Below are 20,959 nucleotides of genomic sequence, written 5' to 3' on the forward strand. Positions count from 1 at the left end.
CCTATTAGAACGATAGTTCTCTTCCTAAATCCAATTTGATGAATAGAAAAATCCTACCAAAGCTGTCTCAAAAATCTAACTAAATTCGAAAAAATACATTTTATAGTCTTCTCTAGGAGTCTTTTAAAATATATATTATAGAAAATTCTATTCATGTGTTTTGTTCCTAACCAGAGAAAAAGAGAGAGATTAACGTAGTAAAATCCAATTGCAGACATTTGCAGAAGTCTTCCCAGGGTCCTAAAATATGGCAAGAGAAACCTGGCTTCGGAGGCACATTTTCTAGTCCTGTAGAAACTAATCACTGTTTGCATGAGAAAGGAAGTTTGCCCCATACAACATTTAGTGATGGGCACTGTTGATAGTATTTTTCTCAACAAAGTATTAGGTATCTAATCTAAACTTGAAAATGCTTCTATTTACTTTTATTTCATGCCAAATATACCCTTTTAAACTTTGTTACAAGTAATTAATATCCCTCCACTACACAGTATCCTCCTCAGAGTTTCTTTCCTGATTACACCAGAAGGAACACAGCACTTTACAAAAAGTTCCAAGGGTGGAACTTCTCTCCCTGTTCTCCAGTCTTCTAGAAAATCAATTCTAATCCTCAGATTAAAAAAAAAAAAATACATTTAGATTATCTGTAAATTATGGAAATATTTTTATAAGTTTTTGCAAATGAAATTTTAATTTGAAGGATGTTTGGTAATACAAAGATCAGGAAGTTCCATAAAACATAAAGTTTTAATCAGAACTGTACATATTCAGAAGAGAGGAAACAACATATAAGAGACAGTCTCAAATAAAATTAAGGCAGCTTCTAATTTAGTGCCTTCCCAGGATGTTATACTATACATACATATATTGTAATGTCTTACCAGTAGTACCCTATACAACAGAACCCAAAGTAAGCCAGAATCCCATTAGTGCATAATTATAAGAATTCAAAAGTTTAAGAGTTCAAATCATGTCCGCTGAGTCATTACAGCTCTATGTGATAAAACTTTATATAGCATAGCTAGTTGATCATGAAGATATTAGGTCTGTCAGCAACATCAGTATGATTAAAAGTTATTAAAAATGTCAGTATTGTTGAAAGTTCACAATGTATTGTTTTTTGTTTAATTTACAAAAAAGTCCAAAGAAAATAAGGATTCAATAAATATCATCATGTGCTTAGGACTTGGACTCAAACGAGTCCATTTTAATCTGTGGTTTATTGATATGCTGAAAGCAAGCTCAGATAAATATCATAACGGGAGAAATAGAACTTAATTTAAGTGATATTTTAGTTTTTCTGTCAACCTCTAATCATTTACTTATTTGAATTAGTATTCCATTTTGGTCACTAACATTGATTAGCAAAAGAGCTTATATTTCACAGACACATTAAAAACTTAATTATCAATAAAACCTCAACTAAAAAGTTCAACTCTTTATTACTGCACATAATTTTAACAAAAAGAGATAAATCACAAGAAAACATTTTATAAATTATTCTTAAAACGCTATTCTCTAGAGTAGGTCCTGCACTCAGGAGATATGTCACATAATTTCATTCATGACCCACATTTACAGTTGGAAACTTCATATTTTGATCCTCAGGCACTATAAGATCCTGCATCAAAGAAGATATATGATTTTTATAAAGCCCTACTTCTAAAATAATGAGCTAAAGTATTTTAGAAATATTTGTAATATAACTAGAAAACTGAAATATCTAGTTCACACTTTATCAATCTGAACTTCCTTTAAATTAGAATACTTAATTATCCAAGAATTCCATTTGCAGTGTTTTCTTATACTTTTAATGTCAAATATTTGCATTTTAATAGTGGCAGAGGCCCACTAAAGTTTTTTTTGTTTTTTGTTGTTGTTGTTTTTTTTTTAGGATTTAATCAAGCTATAAGCTTGTAAGTCAATTCATGATGATAGTGCACAATAGAAATAGAAGTCATTAATAAATTTCCAAGTGTTCTCTCCTATTCATGGGTGTTAATTTCTATTCCTACTTTACTTGAAAAGTATATGTGATTATCTTCTACTTTGACTAAATTGCTTATTTAATGCCAATTATTTCTTAGTTTTTGAATAAAGCCTTTGCAGAGTAAATTTTAACAAAAAATTAGTCTTATTAACCCTTAAATCATATCTATTGCCAAATTTGATGATAGATTTAGAATTCTGTGATCGATTTAAAGCCATATAAGCATCTCTTTTGTGACGAGGACATAACAAAATATTTTACAAGGTTTATTACAATCAAAAGAATGCCAAAACAAAATCCAGTGTTTTGATAGTTTGAATTGGTGCAAGGACAGCTCACTCCAAAAATCGCTCTCAAGGTTCTCACCTTGGTGGTATATTCATCAATAGTAGTTCAAACATTAATTTAACTCCAATCATAGAGAAATGACTCTATAACCTTTTATCTACTGAAATCAACATTGTCTCCTATCTTTAAGGATCTTACAGGCCAGAGGGGAAGCAAGAACAGAAATCTGAAATACAGTAAATTCTTTAAAAGCAATATGGACAGAATGTTCTGGAATTGCAAACGAAGAACACTTACCCCTACACCTCTGACTTTAGGGAAGACTTCCAGGAGGAAATGTACCTGAACACAATGAAAAGTGGGTTAGATCTACTGAGGTAAACTAAAAAGGGAACGGCATTCCGAGTAGAGAAAAACATGGCCCAAGAGAAAGTAACATGAAAGACCCCTGAAAAGTAGAGTTATTTTGATAGTTAACTATTAACAGAATATAAGCCTGAGGGTAGTTATCAGTTAAATATTCTGATAGGGAAAAAGTCATATCATAGAAACAGATTATCCGTATACTCTATAACCTCATGAAGCTTGGGATATTCTCTTAGTAAACAAATGTGCCTAGTATTGAGAATCTGGGTTAGATGGTAAAACGGTGGTAATAGTTATTGTCCCATTAGTATAGCTGTTCCTATTTGTGGTTATTACTCTAGGAGATTGTCAGTACATACAAAGAGACTAAAGTGAAAAGGTATTGCATATCATACAACACATATCCTTCTAGTAATACAACAAGAAGCAATGTCCTACAGAGATCTCATAGGGAAAAACTGATTCTCAATGGAGATGCCAGTGGAAAATGTGGGGGAAATTCTTTATTCTAGGACCTGAAATAGGCATTGCAAAATGTGTAATATCGCTGTACCCCAATCATTAAATACCAGTGGCAACTCATAGTCAACATGACAAAGGAAAATGTTCTTGCATATTTGCAAACCCTCCAGAACTGGTGCTCTTGTATTTAGGAATCACTAGTCTGCATGACAAACACTCATTAAACACATCCTCTTCCCAGTTGGAAACCAAGTTTCTCGTGCAAAGAGCTTGTATCACTTTAATAAATACATATATAAATACATGATAATTAGGGATATGACAGGTTTTATTCTGACAGAACTAAAATTCACATTTCAGTTCTATTTACATACTAACCACATGATAACAAAGTTTAGTTCCTTTCTCTGAACCTCAGAGTCTCCCCACATAAAAAGTAGGCAACCTATCTTACGGTTTTGAAATGACAAATGAAGAACACGTGTAAATAGTCTGATAAATTACAGATGCTGCATATTTGTAAAAATTATAGTTCCAACTGTCTCGTTTTACAGTAGATGAAATGAAGCCACAATATCCTAGAAATTTGGCTACTCCAATGAAAAGTGAAGGTGCCCACCTTTTTATTACCAGTCCCATTAGAAAAGTTCAAAGATTGTACTCCTAGTGTCCCAAGTCAGGAAAGAAAAAACTGACTTGAAATTTCAATATATGCATTCAAGTGAGAAAAATGACTAAACTCTGCAAGTAAATGTATATACATACATATATATCTCCCTACTAGCAATTTATACCTAGCAATGTTAGAAACTATTATGTACAGGTAAAGTTAACATTATTTTAGAGTGTATATTCCTCAAACCCAAAATTTCATATTGCTTAATAATTGACTAAATAAAAAAAGTAATGTCTGTATGACAGAACCAGCATGAACAACGTAGAAAGTCTAAGTGGGAAAATAACTTGTGATCAATGATAGACAAAATACTAATAAACCAAATATTAAAAAATGCTCCTATAAATTGAACAAAAGAGACCATAAAATATATGTGAAAATTTAAACAGAAGGAAAAGACACTGGGAATTATATGTATAATATTTTAACTTTGCTTTTAAACATATTTCATTGAAACATAATTTGTCATAATTTTTTGGCTATGACATATGTTCCAAGTGAAAAGACTGACAACTAAGTATTGTTGGTGTAAGCATCAAAGAAAAAAACATTTCAGGTATTACTGGAAGGAGTGTCTACTGGGAAAACATTTCTGATAATCAAGTTGACTGGATATGTTAAAATTTACAGTACGTACTTTTTATCTGAAACTTTACTTAGAGGTATTTATCCTAGGGTTATAATCAGATGGGCACAAAAACACTTGAATGCAAAAGTGTTCTCTCCGTCATCACAAACTACCTCCCTTGTCCCTGCTGAGTGTGCTGGCTACATTACCCCTCCTTTGAACCTAACTGATTAGAAAAGCAAGAGCCCCTTGACACCAAATACTGTCTCTATCCTTGGAATTTTGAAATAAAAATGAAAACTTTAATCAAAATTAAATTGTGAGGACATGTAGTACTGGAGTAGACATTTTCCACTAAACATACAGATGCAAAGACTGCCGGCGGATACTAAAGAGAAACTAACAGAATGAAATATACCCAAAAGTGACCCCAATTTATTTCTTGATTCCAAGCGCTAAAGGAGGCTAGAACATCCTGAGGTTCTAGGAGGCATGTGTGTCCCCTGCTAATACATCCCTGTGTGTTCAGGCCACTTGAAGAGTTCTCTCCTGACAACAAACAATGAGTAAGTCAAAGTTATTCCTCAGCTTTGCTTATATTAGAAAACCGGAACACCTCCACATGCCCATCATTACAAAATCAGTTCAATACCTGAATCCTGTACAGTCATAAAAAGAGAACACAGACCTATAATCATTGCCTTACAAAGCTGTCATAACACACTGTTGAGTAAAGAAAAGCAGCTTACAGAACACCATCAATTCAATATATGAACACAAAGAGATATCTGAAAGAATAGTGACCTAAATTTAACAAAAATTATTTTTATAGAAATATCAGTTGATTTTATTCTCCTCTAATTTTCTGTATGGTGGGCTTTTCATTGAGCATCTATCTTTTTTTTCTTTCTTTTTTTTTTAATAAATGAGAAAACTTAATTTCTTTTTTAAAACAAATAAGTTAGAAACACACACACACAAAAAAAAAAAAGAAGGAAAAGGAAGAAAAGCCTCAGTGAAACATCAAAGAACTGACTTTTCATTTCAAACAAAGGATGGTTTGATCCCTATAGGAAGGAAACTGACATTACTATCAACTTTCAAGAGTACCTACTATAAACCCAGATAATCTCTTTGGGTCGAAATCTCTTTGGGTTTCGATTAGCTAGCTAAATATGTCTCTTTTTTTCAAATATAAAACTTGCTTTGTTTTATAAAGTTATGTGAAATCATATCAAGAAGACTTGTAAGAGTATATTACTTAAATGCTGAGGGTATAGCATTTAAATTTGTGTCCTGTCCTCTAGCTGCTCAGAAGCAAGGAGGGAAAGAAATCAATAAACACCAGTCCTTCATCTCTGCTCAATTTAGCTCTTTTGGTGAACAAAGAATTCCTTATGGCAAACGTCCACAGCATCCAAATTTCAGTCAGCTTGACAGCCCTTTCAACCAGGTCAGGCCTAAGAGAGATAGTAATCAAGTCTCCCACGATGAATTTCATTCACAGAGCAGGAATGATTTTGGAGCAGGTCGAATCACTGCACACTACTGACTGGAGATCAATTTTCAGCTTGAAGGACTACAGAGAACAGTACACAATAAGGCAGGAAGAGGACTAGGCAAATTCGATAGTGTAACAAATCAAATGAGACCCTCTTAGTGTAAAGAGAAGCCAATCATATCACCTAACATTCCAACCACATTTATCAGGAAAATACTCTACTTTTAGGGGAAAAAAATATTACTTAAAATGTGAAACAAAGTTTTATCTAAATCTTTGACGTCCCGTATTATATCTGAAAAAAAAAAAAAAAATCTGGCTATTTTCTCTTATAATGTACAGTATTCTTTGTCATACTCCTTTATATGCCGTGGATACATGCCTGAGTAAAATTTGTTTACCATGTCATATCTGTGTTTCTGTCATTCCCTTTCATTGTAAGGGAGATACTCTTTAATATTTAATGAAACAACTGGCGTAGGCCTTACAAGTTTTGCCTCTACATTATGACCAATCATTGGGAAACTGTCACTAGATGCAATTATCTCAGGAATATATGTCACAATGTTTTTGTTTTCTACATCACCTAGAATCCTAAAAGCTTTCCATGCTACCCCATCTTGTCCACCCAACAGATTAGCATTAAAAATTATTAGGCTAATTCCCTCTACTTATAAATAGGGTAGCTATTATATCTTAGTTTGCTGGGCACAGTTTCAGTGTATGCCTACTGTCCTGGAGTAAATACTAATAGCCCCTTTTCACTGTCAGTAGTGACCCAGTTTGCACTATAAATTAACACATATTCCTATTGAAAAATATGCAAATCTTTACCATGCAAAAAAAAAAAAAAAAAACAAATCAACAAAAAAATTATCCATTAATTTCTGCTCTATATCATACTACCATTATACTTAATTCCTTATTCTCATGACCAATTTCTTGATATAATTTTTGAGTGTTTTAATGCAGCTTTAATTTCTTCGTTTTCCATTCACATGTCAAAATTTTAGAACCCAAGTTCTGTCTCTTTCAAACTACTAAACATACTCATTGATTAATAAATTAAATTGCCTTTTCTAGGTTGGTATGCCAATAACATTGCAGAACATTTAGATTATTTGATTACTTCATTTTTCTTCAAATTGTTTTGTCCTTGTCTATTATTTTCACAATCTCTTCCTAACTCTTCAAATTATTTCTCTTATTTGTATTATTTCTAAAGCCTTTTAACCTCTTATTCCACTTGTTTTTCTTTAGTGATCTACTTGAATCCCAGATTTTCAACTAACACTTCTGCGCTCAAAACTATAAAATCTGTCCCTTTAATATCTACTAAAACTGTGAACTTCAAATTTTAATCTAACTAGAAAGTACTTCTTTATTGCATCTAGAGGCATTTTGAACTCAGTAAGTCCAAAACAGTTTTCATCACTCTTAACTGTATAATCTCTCCTCTATTAAAAGTACTTTATTCATCTTTCTATCCTTTAGAGTATTTAACAGTGACTTATGCTTAGATAGTAATCTTCAATAACATCATTTGTGAATGAAAAACAAAGTGTTTCTGGAACAGGGAAACCCAAATTTTGTAAAGGAAGTCTGTTGTAGAATTATTCTATGATTGTTCTATCAAAATCAAAATAATACCTTCAACAATACTTTAATTGCCTTTTCTTTAAATATACTATATCACTATTATATTCTCTCATTTAATATATATTTTCAGATTACATGTCCTTCTTGTATTAATATTTCATCAGAAACTTCCTATATCAAAGTTTCTTCACACAAATATAAAGCACTAACAGTCAAAGCAAAACCTAGGATGTTTCTTACCTGGACCTAGTTAAGCAGAAAATACTAAATAAGAATTGTTTTATCATCATTCTTCGATGATCAAAAAGTTATTCTCTGTTGACTATTTATAAAGACACAAGATTCTACAACTAAATAATACCATCCAAAATCAACACATAATACAGTAAATATCTGATAAATTAGCTTTGCAACAGTTTTGAGTTTCTATAAATCAAGTATTTAAAAAAGAATGGCAAAGCATATTAATGATAAAACATCTACTTGTACTAAAGTAGAAAACAAGCTAGGAGCAAACTTTATAGGACACATGTATGAGTGTGTATTTTGCCTCAACCAGCAAAAGGAAGGAAAAAAAATAAATCGGTGAAACTCAATGTGTAGCTTCACTAGATAGAATGTTTTTCAAGATTTGGATGTACTTAGATTAAAAATAAGGACCACTGAGAAAAAGAGGGAAACTATAAGAATACTCCTAACATATGGCATTACATGAACATATCCATTGGGTTTTCTTACTTTATTCAGTAATGGCTTCTTTTCCAAACCACAGCATAGAGTAAAATGAAGGCAAAATGAAGCATAGCATCCCTGTCTTGTCTGAAGTAAAATGTATAGTGTAGTTCACTTAACCCACATATTTTCAATATTAAAAGGTTTGAGCTAGATTTGAGCTTGATACAAAAATTTGCATAACCGTATATCAAATAAATATTTTTAAAACTATCTAAATATATATTTATACTGTGGGCCATGATAACTCTATTTTAGTATCCACGATAGCCGAAAAACTACTCAAATGTTAAGGGGGTATATGTTTAGCACAGCATGAGCAGATTTAGCCCAGAGATTCCCATTAACTTCAATGAGAGTTGCATAGCTCAAATTTAACACACACTGCGTTGAATATTTACCCAAAGCACCTGAGCAAAAGCTCCCCGAAAGAAAGGAAATTTTAAATTTTCCAACACAAATCTAGCCTTTTCGGTATAATTAACCATTCAGTATTCTTAAACTCATAAGATAAATTGGTATTCTTTCCTCTAATATTAGTTGCTTTATCTTCAAAGCAAAAATAAAATATTTTATTTGTAATTTTTAATAATGATGGCTCTGTTGCCCAATAATATTAACATCATAGAAAAACTCTTCCAAATATCTTAGATATTTCACTGAAAATAGCTGTTAGATGGCTTAATAGTCATGTGCTTACCAAAATACCTTACTTTATGTGGATTTTTGTTGACTGTGGATAACTTTCAGTACAAAAAGAGTACTAAATATGTTTGTGTGCCTTATGTCTTCAAATTTCTGTCTTACATATTTTTCAAGGTTTTGGCTCATGTAAATTTAAACTTAGGTTTGAATTTAGAGCTTATTGTATAAAATATGAAAATAGTTTGGCAAAAAACTACCATTCTCTAATAATAACAATCCTCAGACATTTCTTGGCTACATATGTTCTAATATCAAACTTTGAATTATTTTTTTCTAATTACATTTTAATTGGGTAGTTGGTTAATTGGATATCTTTAACACTGCAAAAACAATTCATAATTAAAATTAAATTGTTCTAAATAAAACGTATCTAATAAAAGTTCATGTATTTTTTCCACATTAAACAAGTAATTGTAGCTACTACTAGAAATAGTATTAGTTTGCTGCCTAAATTTTTAAATAAGTTTTTATGATTTATTTTACAATGGTTTTAAAGTAAATTCAATGAATAGATATAATGATAAATACTTCCTCTATTGAAAATATCTAATAGAAGAGCAAATGACCAGATTTCTCCTTATGTATGTTAGACAACATTTAAACAAAGTGAATAGATCTCTAAACACAGAGTGTGCCAAAAAAATGTATACACATTTTAAGGAAAAACCTGTATTAAAATTGTAATACAATGAATGAGGCTGGCATTCACTTGATTAATGCTATCTTTTGAGTGAATGTCATATTACACATTGCTATGGTAATTCAATTCAACTTTGAAAAGTAATACATAGATAATATCTCTTAAAATGTGTTTTGGTTTTTTTTTGGCACCCCTGGTATTTAGCTCGTTAGGAAAGAGATTGACAAATGCATCCTCTTATACTCAGCACGCAGCAAATAGTTACTACTCAAGAAATGCTTATTGTAAAATCTTCCTTAATAGATAGCATTTGTTTACATTAACGAAATAAACTTTTCTTACATTGACGAAACTTTTCCATGTATGTGAAAAAAAGGAATGTCTTGCAGTGTGGTATGCAGGGTCTCTGGTCCCGCTCCCCGCATAAGAACCCAGGATATGGTGAGGCCAAACAGGAACACCCACGGAGCCATAGATAGGCTCCGCTGGGTGGAGCCTATCTTCTCGCTGGAGGCTGGGTTGGAGACACAGGAAGCAGGAGCCACACTATCCACAACCTGCCATCAACTTCTCTCTGCCAACCAACCTCACTTGCTAGCTGCAATCCGCTCTTGCTAGCTCAGCCACCATCTTCGTGCTAGCCCCCATTTTCTGCTAGCATAGCCACAGCAGTTATATTAGTGGCCAATGGCTCACTGGTTACAGCTGACGGCCACCTAGCCACAGCTGATGGCCATCCAATCACAGTTGATGGCCATTTACTACCTGAGCCAGCACCTTTCCACTTGAGGCCAGGAGCCTGGAAACTGCACTCCTGGCTCTGTCCGCACAAGGAGAAAAGTGACCAGTAAATTTCAACTACAGAAAATGATTTCATGCTCAGGATGATTCAAAATTAAATTTCTTGATTAAAAAAAAATGTTTATAGAGGACTTATTTTTCTCTTATAATTAAACAATAAATATTTGAAAATAATATAGGAAATAAACATTTAAGTGCTCATTTGCAACCTATAAGAAAATCATATATTTCCTAGAATTTCCACTGAAATAAAATGAGTTTTTTGATCTGCATGTGGATTCCAACAGGTTATAACTGTTCTGAAACAAGAGGACCCCTGTGTAATAATACTTACAAACAATGTGGCCAAAGAGACTTCAAATTCCTCATAACACAGTGTATATTAACAGCGTACAGACACTGGACGCATTTCACGCAGGAGATTGAGTAGCTTACAAACCAAGATGTCATGTTTCCTTTGGGTTAACAGTATTTATGTTGGAATAAAACACAGCTGGTTTCCAGTCAGGGGTGGGCTCTGCTTCCTCACCTGTTTAACCATAGGCAAATGGTTTAACTCGCTAGGTCCCAGTTTCCCTCTAGCTCTATTTCTTAATTTCCTATATGGAAGTGATACTTTTCAATGTAAAAGTTTCTCGTATTCCTAAAGGGACATAATGCTCTGCAATGTGCAAGTAATCAATAACTTTTTATTCACACAAAGACCACCCTTTCTCTTCCTATTTCACAGTAAGCTATTTAATCCTACTAGTCCAAAATTAACTTTTTACATAATAATTTATTACATTAAATATACGTTTACTCCTCTAATTTATTTCATATAACCAGTAATAAAAGAATACTAACTTAAAATTTCCAGGAAAGATAAAAAAAAAAAAAGATCATATTAGAAAAAACAAAAAGTTAGAATATAATATAGGGCAGAATATTTTCTGTCATGTAACCTGTCCTCAACACCTAGAACTAGTATTGGAACATTCTCAACAAATATTTTTTACATGAAAAAAAGGAAAAGCCTGTTGAATGAGAATTCACATGAAACTTTCAAAGTGGTGGTATTCTATTGAGTTACTGAAAAAGTTTTCTACTCACATTTCAGTAGTACTTCTGCCTTAGTATATCAGGATATGTTAATATCCAAAGATTGCACTATAATATAAATAAAAATAACAGTACAATACCTGTCATAAAATTTTATATACTATTTTTGAGCAATGCATTCAGTAAACAAGTCAAAATTCCACACAATAAGAACTTTAACTACGATAATAAGGTTATTATTTGAGGCTTTTAGAATTTAACATTCAATTTCATGTATGATTTAATGGATTGTATTACCCGTGGCTTAGTTGAAATCTAGCTTCTCCCTAACTATGCCAATGTAATTAGTAAACTCCTATTTTTCAGAAACTAGAATTGTGAGAGCCAAGGCAGAAACCTGCAAAAAAGTTTAATATGTGACCATTGCTGTCAAAAATCTTAAAATTAAAAATGCATACCAAATGTTTTGTAAGTATTCTCCATTTAAATATAAAAAAGATACATCATCTTTGCTTCTTCCACATTTACCTGTTGAGATACCAGGTCCTAGAAATATTTGGCGGATTACTTCTCATTTCCAACAATAAAACATTAGAAGCAAACACAAATCAATGCTTGAAGTCAATTTTGTAAACTAATCAGGTTTTACTTTTGATTTTCTACCAGAAGATTTATATGTAATTATAAGGCTATATAGTCTTAAAAATAATCAAGGCTACCCTATTGTATCTGTTTCTAAAACTCCCGCCTCCTTCTTGAAATCAGGTTAAACTGTCAGGATACAACCAAATCCCTCCTTTAAACGCTTTTATTTCAATGTACTCTTTAACCTCTCTGGCAATGCTTTGTCTATTTGTTTCCGTTTCCAGGCACAAAGTATCTTTGATTTAGTAGGTACATATATATATATATATATAGAAAATGTCACTGCGTCTTTAGATAGCTTCAAACAGAAAAAGAGAGTTATCCTGAACTGCACAAAACCTAAAGAAAAGCTATGAAAGAAACTGATTATCATATCTATCTCTTTCCCCCAACAAGTCATATTACTTTTAATGCTCTAAAACAAACACAGTTGAAACCTATAATGAGAATAACAAGAGATAAATGAGTTGATTTCTTGATATGTGCTAATCAAGTCTTCTAGGTGCTTTACAAGTATCAACCCACTTAATCCTCTCAAAAACTATTTGTTCAATTTATAGATGAGAAAATGGGGGCAAAATAAAGCCACCTGCCAGATGAACTTGATTAGAAGGAGGAAGAGATAGACATTTGTGGGGACAGAGCCAGAAGTGCAGTTTCCAGGCTCTAGGCCTCACACTAAAAGGTGCTTGCTCAGGTAGTAAATGGCCATCAACTGTGATTGGATGGCCATCAGCTATGGCTAGTTGGCCATCAGCTGTAACCAGTGAGCCATTGGCCACTAATATAACTGTTGTGGCTACGCTAGCAGGAAAATGGGAGCTAGCAGGAAGATGGTGGCTGAGCTAGCAAGCGCGGATTGCGAGAGGCGGATGCCGCCGGCGAGAATATAGTGGTCTGACTCCCCTATCTATGGCTCCATAGCTGTTCCTTTTTGGCCTCACCATATCCTGCATTCTTATGTGGGGAGCGGGACCAGAGACCCCGCAGGCCGCCCTGCATGACACCACCTAAGGCTATCTTTGGTGGTTTCAACAAAAAAGATCTATTCTCAACAATTACCATATTCTTCTTTGTCCGCAAAGATCAGTGAATGAGGTAGCCAGAACAAAATGCATACCAAGATGTCCAAGTGAAAACCACAGAACTTGTGAGTATCTTATGTTACATGGCAAAGTGGAATTAAGGTTGCAACTAAGGACCCTAATCTGCTCACCTGGTGGATGAGATTGTCCGGGTAGGGCCAACATAATCATAAGGGCCCGTCCGTATAAGGGGAAGAAGGAGGTATATGAGAGAACTAGGGAAATGGCAGACAAAGAACTTGGCTGTGAAGATGGAGGATGGAGTCCATGAGCCAAGAGCAGGGGACAGCATCTAGATGCTGGAAATGACAAAGAAATGGATTTTCTCCTAAAACCTCCATAAAGCCCACATTTTGGTTGGAGGCCATAGAGAACTATTTCAGACTTCTGACATCCAGGCTGTAAGGTAATAAATTTGTGTTGTTTTAAGTAATTAAATTTGTAAATTGTTACAGCAGTGTAATGGGTAACTTGGTTAGGTTATGAGGACCAATTGTTTCGCCAAACACCAATCTAGATATCGCTGTAATCACATCTAGATGTGATTAACATTTACAATCAGTTGACTTTAAGTAAAGCAGCAGATTGTCCTTCATAATATGGGTGGGCCTCATCCAATCAGTTGAAGGTCTTTAGAGCAAAGACAAGAGGTTCCCCAAGGAATGAAGAATTCTACTTCAGGCTGCATCACAGAAATTCTACCTGAGTATTTGCTCAGAACTCCAACATCATTTCTTACCTGCCTCTCCAGCCTGAGTCAATTCCTTAAAATCTCTCTCCTGCGTGTAACTTAACTACTAGTAACTTACTACTCTTTCTATTTGGTACAACTATTCTTAAATATATTAGTATATTGAAGATAGTGTATTGGTGACCTGGGGCTGCCATCACAAAATACCACAGACTGGGTGGCTTAACCAACAGAAATTTATTTCTCAAGAGTTCCGGAGGCTAGAAGTCCAAGATCAAAGTCGCATCCAATGTGGCCCTGGTGAGCCCTCTTCCTGGCTTGCAGACAACTGCCTTCTCACTGTGTCCTCACCTGGAGGAGAGAGCTCTGGTGTCTCTCCCTCTTCTTATGAGGGTATTAGTCCTATTGGACTAGGGCCCCACACTTATGACCTCATTTAACCTTTCTTACTCTTTCACATGTCCTATCTCCAAATGCACTCACATTGGGGCTAGGGCTTCAACATATGAATTGGGGGAGGGTGCAAATTCAGTCCGTAGCAGAGCCCATTGCTCAAAGAACATGCACATTATTTTAGTATCTTTTATATTTAAAATTTAACAAAGTTACTCATAGACATGAGCACCTTATGTTACTGGATTGCCAGTGACCTATAGTTTATTACATAATATAATTAATCAATATAATTACTTATACAGCATTTGATAGTTTACAGAACACTCTCAAACAGATTACAAAAACTTTATGAATAGTTTTTCATGTGTGATCAAATTTGAGCACAGTGGGATGCAATGCATTTTAATATATTAGTCTCACAAATAGTGAGCTGGGATTCAATTTTATGCCTGTTGATTTTAAATGTTAAAGCTTTGTATATTCAAAACTGCACATCAACTATGACACATGGGAGGGGGGTGTAAGAATTTCTGGGCTAGCAGAATATGCTAAATCACTTTTCAGGAATTAGCCAGACATCGCCATCCTTTTCTTAGCTCTGAGTAGAAACATGTAAAATACACCCAGGTTTTTAACAAAGTAAAAAATAAAGAAAAACTTTAAATACCTTGGGTAGAAAGTAATATTGATGTAAAGATATCTATCAAATTACTTAGTAATTAATTCCAAGTGGTTGTAGAGAGAATTGAAAATTTCTTTCCCCAGAATGAAATGAAAGTGAAAGATTGTCATGTGTTTTCCTTGATTAGTGTTGTTTTGAGTTTCTGAAAATGCTACATTTCTATATAAAATCATTCTTAGGTTTTTCACCCAAAAATGATCCTGGGATAAAGCAGTATTTTGGTGCATATTTTAAAACCAGGCACCTTGGTTCTTAATTATACAATTTTCAAATATGTTGTTATCTAGACAAGTTACTTAATATCTGTAAGTTTCAAGGTTTCTTCTAACTAAAATGGTCATAATAATGCAAGAGAGCTGGAAAGATTGAATTAGAAAAATCTATAAAACTGGCCAAATATCTGACCATTCATAATTCCTAAACAAATATGATATTTAATTAGCAATGTGACTGTCAACATAATAATCCCATTTAAAATATTTTAAATTCTTTGGAATATTAAATTTGCCAAGAAAAGAAAAAAAAACATAAAATTTAATTGAGGGAGTTTTCATATTTCAGAATCTTACAGGTCTTGCAACTGGGCAAACTTGTGATGTGCACTATAATTGTATAAGTGTAAGTGTGTCGGGGTGACATTGAGCTGTTATCCTGATGAGGGACCCTGATGATGCTTATGTGAAGATTTATCATTTTGTAGACTAGCATGGGCTAACTCCATCAAACACAGTGAGAAGACTGCAGCAGACAGTGTGTGTCAGTAATTCTTCTTAAAGGAGCAATGACTCAAATCATGAGAACTATAATGACATTACACTACTTCCTGATTTACAAACTTTTCCAAGCATTACCTCATTTGGTCCTCAAAACAATCGATATGAACACAAGATAGCTTTTGCTGCTGGAAGCAATGGAGTTCTGAGAAGGTAACATTTTGTCCTATTAGCAATCCAGAGCTAAACTCCCTATCTTGAATCTCCTTGTTCAACTTCTTCCAAAGTTAAGTAGATTGAGTTTGAAAAACTAATTTATTTACAATAAGATCCTATTCATTTTCCTTTTTTATAATGCACAGAAATAATCGCTCTCTTATTAAGTTTTAACATAAGGATAAAGAAGATTAAAAAGATTTTAAGACAGCATTTTCTATTAAAACTGTTTGTGTGGCATATTAGAAGGCTAATATTGTCTCTGGTTACTCTATAAGGATAGAATCTTCATTTTTGCCTTTTCACCCTCCCTCCCCTCACCAAAAAAAACGAAAAAAAGAATGTGTATATATATATATATATATATATATATATATATATATATATATATATACACACATATGTGTATATATAAACGTGTGTGTGTATATATATACACGTATACACACACACACACATATATGATTAGGAAACAAGCTACTTCACTCTACACTAATCTGCATTCACAATTCATTCTTACTGCACCATTCAAAAAAGTACCATACCCAATACAAAAAGAAAAGCCTACTAATGTATGCATTATCCAAGAAGGAAAAACTAAGTTAACAGCTTTTGATGTAAGGAGATCCATTTCCAGCACTTCTATAAACCCATTAAGGGTCCTGGCAGTACATAATGAATGTACTCGAACAACTCCTTGAATTATGACATAATGCAAAGCCTTTGTAAGGATCCTATAAATCTTTGGGTCAAAACTGCTGTGCAACCTACTGGAGTACTTGTATATGATTCCACCAAAAATCTGCTTTATATTTTAAAAAGTTAAAATGATTGCTGCTACTTTAGTGCCAGTAGCTAGGATAGTAGCCTGCCAGATCGTCTCCCAGATTCAGCTCTAACAAACATAGTAATATGCTTGAACAATATATAATTCAGCCTTGTGGTTTATCACAAAACAATTACACAATCATAAAGTGACCAAAGTTTTCAGAGCTGTAAGGGAATTTAGAAATCAAGTGCTTTTTCATCTACAGTTTCAGAATTTACTTCTCTCTTATACCTTTCTAGATTAAAAAAACTGAATACACACAAAAGGTAAGTCTGGGTAGAAGCTTATAAATTTCAAAGCCTTAAGGAAAAAACTTCAAAAGAAATCAATTTACACTGTTCAATTTCTGTATTATTGGGAATTTTGCTGTCTTGAACAAAATGCATCTTGAAAAAGAGACCTTAGAAAAATTGCTTAAAATTCTCTACTTCCCTTTAGATAGTTCCCAGAAGTGGAAAGAAGAGAGGAGATTCCAAATTATATACCAGACACTTGATATGTTGGCAAAAAATGTACTCAAATATTTTAAATGATCCCAACAGTCCTAAAAAAAACATGGACATAATGCAGAACTGACTGGAACAATTCCAAATCACTTCCTAAGTCACACTAGCTCGTTTTATAGTTCATTTCTAGCAACTTACCATTATCTCCTACCTAGAAAACTACAAAGGTCTTTAACTGATCTGTCTTCAACTCTTGCCCCAGCTTATCCCCAGTTCATTATCCATCCAGTAACTAGAATAATCACCTACAATGTAAATCAAATATGCAATTCTTCTCCTTATAACTATCCAAAATGATTTTCAAGAAAGTAGATGACAATTCAAATTTCCTACTGTGGCATTTTGAGATCCTACATAATTTAGACCCTGACTAACTTTCTAACTTTATATTTTACCCTACTTGGCTACCACACTAAATGCCAGCCAATGTGGCCTTTTCTGTGCATGAAATAAGAAAAGTTTGTTTATGTTTCAGGGCTCTTACTTTGGCTTTTTCCCAGATCCTTAAGAGGCTTCCTATTTTTTATCATTTAGGTTTCATCCAAAATGTAACTCCTTAATGTAGCCTAGGTAACCTTCATTCCCAGATCTCTCTATATACATTTACCTTGTGCTATTTAATTATATTTAACACTGTCTGGAATCATTTTATTCAGTAAGTTTTTTGTGTGTTTTTTTTCATAATCTGTCTCCCTCAAGTAGAATTAAGTTTCATGAGAGCAGTCATAAACTTTCAATTACTGTTATATCCCAGGGTCCCAAACAGCTTTGGCACATAGTAGATGTTCAATAAATATCTATGCATGTAAGAGAAATTATGATAATCTGGAACTATATTTTTAAACATGATATGTATTTGGAAAATAGTGGAGAAAATGAGACACACTTATCCTGTAAGTTCATTTGGCATTTAACTTGCTGCTAAGAAGTCATCTTGAGGACTCTTTACTGAGATATAGTTTTATGGTGATTTGGAAAACAGCAGTCAAAGCCCCACAAAAGCCAACCAAACCTGGCTCCTGTTATGTCTCTAGGTCCCTAACCTTCTTTCAAGGTATCCAGAAGTTCCTGGTAGGAGGAAGAGACCTTATAAATCTACATATCCAAGACTTAAAATCAATCCCAGTCTGGTCCCTTGCCTCAACAGCCGCTCCTTCAAGATCACTTGAACTACATTTTTTAATGCTGACATTGGAGGCTTAGTTCCTAAGCTCATACAAAGCCCTTTCCTAACATCCTGAGGTTCACCACCAAAGTATTTGTGACTAGTCTGTATTGGAAATCAGAACATCTTCTTGACCCCTTTGAGTGGTTTGGGGGAACCTAATGAAGCACAGTCCTTAATTCTGTGTTCTGCAATTGGGGTAGAAAATGAAAGACTTACCGTGGATGGCCAAACATGGGACTAGTTATCAGATCAGAAGTAAGGGAGGGCCAGGGACAAGGCTCCTGTGAGTTAAGATCTTGGTCAAGAACTGAGCAGTTCCTCCTCTTGCGAAATTGGACCTGATTTCCATCAGTCTCAGAAAGTGTTAGCTCTGCTTTGAATATTCTCCTCCTTCCCACCCCAACCCCATGCCACTCTTACAACTTTCCCTATCTCTTTTCCTTGAAATCTCAGTTAAATGTCCCTTCTTTAGGTAGACTTCCATGATACCCTGGATTATATCAAGTCTGCACATATGTATTCATGCTTAAAAACATTAGTTACAATTTCTTATTATAGTAGTTATCCAATATGTATCCAATGACTGAATTAATGAGTATGTAGATGATTAGATAACAGATTCCATTTAAAACAAAGAGTGAAAAACTGTTAAGGCTAACCAGGATTTCTTAACTATAATAATGACATTTGGAAATTAATGTTTCTTTGTTGTGGGAGGCTGTCCTATGCATTACAGAATGTTTAGCAGCATCCAACCTCTACTCACAAGATTCCAGTAACACACACACACACACACACACACACACACACACAATTGTGACAACCAAAAATTGTTTCCAGACACTGCCAAATATCTCCTGGAAAGTAAAACTGTCTCCAGGTAAGAAGACCTGGGCTTGAGTAAACTACTCTAACAATGTTAGAAGCCATATTCCAGAAGGAATACAACAAAATGGAAGCAACCTGGGTCTACACATCATGATTTAGACAAGTGCCGAAGAAAACCATCTGATATGCAATGTATACAAGCAAGAAACAAATCTTTAGTGTTAAAACCTTTTATTTGTCACTGCAACATAGCCTATACCATCCTGAATAATGCACTAAAAATAGTATGGCGGGGATTTTTTTTGTTTGTTTTTTTTGTTTTTTGCCTTTTTTTTTTTTTTTTTTTGTCAGCATCATTCACCAGTCAGGATGAGAAGCTCAAAAAAAACAGACTTATTTCACCTAATGTTGAAATTTGTCGCACTGTAGAATGTCCTTGACTAAGCTCTGGATATCTTTTTTTTATCCTTTTCATATCAAAATAATACAAGACACATAAGAAATCACAACCTAGACTGGAATGTACTCTTTCCACTCTTTCTAACTCCTACATAGCATGCATAATTTAGTTAGAGCCATTAAATTTGTAATGGTCCACAAGCACTCAACCTGAGATGATTCAGTTATCTTCCCCTGAAGTGGGAGAAGTAAAAGCAGAAGGATGAAAGAAAAGGGAACAGAATTCAAAAATAAACAAACAATAAACTAAACTGACCTTAAAGATTTCATAGAAAATAATAATCCTAATTAGGATGCTCAGCCTTTTCGCATGCTATGTTTATTCCCCAAAAGCTCAAAGGATTTTGGATTTGATTTTGCAATTTCAATACATATGTGATTGCTTGAGAAAACTAGTAATTCTCGTAAAATATTGTCTTTGAAGGAACCAAAGAGCAGGATATAATCATGTGTCTCAATGGACTGATCACTTGAGTACACCCCAGAATAACCCATGCCCTTGAATGATTCCAAAGAATGGAAAATCGCTATTGTTCTTCACGGGGGAAAAAACCACAATTCTGCATTTAAGCAGTCATTGTATCAAGTCAGGAGAGACAGCAAAACCACCTCTCTATATATATATATATCAGAAGTCAATACCATGAGTAATTTACCAAGAGCCTAAGCACGCTATCCCTCTATAAACCTGGTCATTTAATAAATAATCTTTTAATGATTAATCAGAATTAAGAGTTGGTCCACTTTTATATATTTTACTTATTAGGCTTTAGCCAGGAAAAAGAAAATCTCTACTTTTCTAAGAGCTCTTATATTCTGCACACGATCTGGGCAGCAAGAGACTACCTGAAATATTAGAAACTGGGCAGCAAGAGACTACCTGGAATATTTTCTAGACCTTAACCTTCCCATGACATTTTCAAATTCAACAAGCAGAAGACCCTTTAACAGATACGGCATTTATAGGTAATGTTTACAGATTAAACAGTGCATATGCATTCAGCACACAATTTGTGCTATGTACCAAGTGCCAAAACATAATAACTTAGATCCCAAAATGGGTGAGTTCCTTATACATAAAATAGCTTGCAAAGAACAAAAACAGATAAATTAGCATAACTCCTTCTTTCCTCAATATCCTTGGCAGCAGAGAACAAAACCCCCCACTGGTAAAAAAGCTGTTCCATCTGCTATCCTATTGCAAGAACAGCTTGCTTTCTTTGAAAGATGATTTATGGGACAACCCAATCATATCTTCCATTGTATTTGGGTGGAAGGTTGTGGTAGTGAGGTTTTTGTGGATAATGTCCATCCCTTGAAGGTCCACTGGTTAAAACAACTAAAAACCAATATTCTGAACCAATGAGTTATC

At 33.9% G+C, this 20,959-nt stretch overlaps 1 protein-coding gene across 23 annotated transcripts in view; it reads right to left on the minus strand.

Annotated features, from left to right (window-relative positions):
* Window positions 1–20,959, minus strand: part of ADGRL3 (adhesion G protein-coupled receptor L3) — a 748,795-nt gene that overhangs the window by 620,111 nt on the left and 107,725 nt on the right. The window contains exon 2 of one of the 23 annotated variants that reach the window (XM_074324495.1): window positions 2,576–2,620. The exons of the other annotated variants lie outside the window; for them this stretch is intronic. The gene's annotated coding sequence lies outside the window, so the exon portion shown is untranslated. The remainder of the gene's footprint in view (window positions 1–2,575; window positions 2,621–20,959) is intronic. 23 annotated transcript variants of the gene reach the window in all.

Source organism: Rhinolophus sinicus, linkage group LG02, assembly GCF_036562045.2.
Source record: "Rhinolophus sinicus isolate RSC01 linkage group LG02, ASM3656204v1, whole genome shotgun sequence".
Lineage (NCBI taxonomy): Eukaryota > Metazoa > Chordata > Mammalia > Chiroptera > Rhinolophidae > Rhinolophus > Rhinolophus sinicus.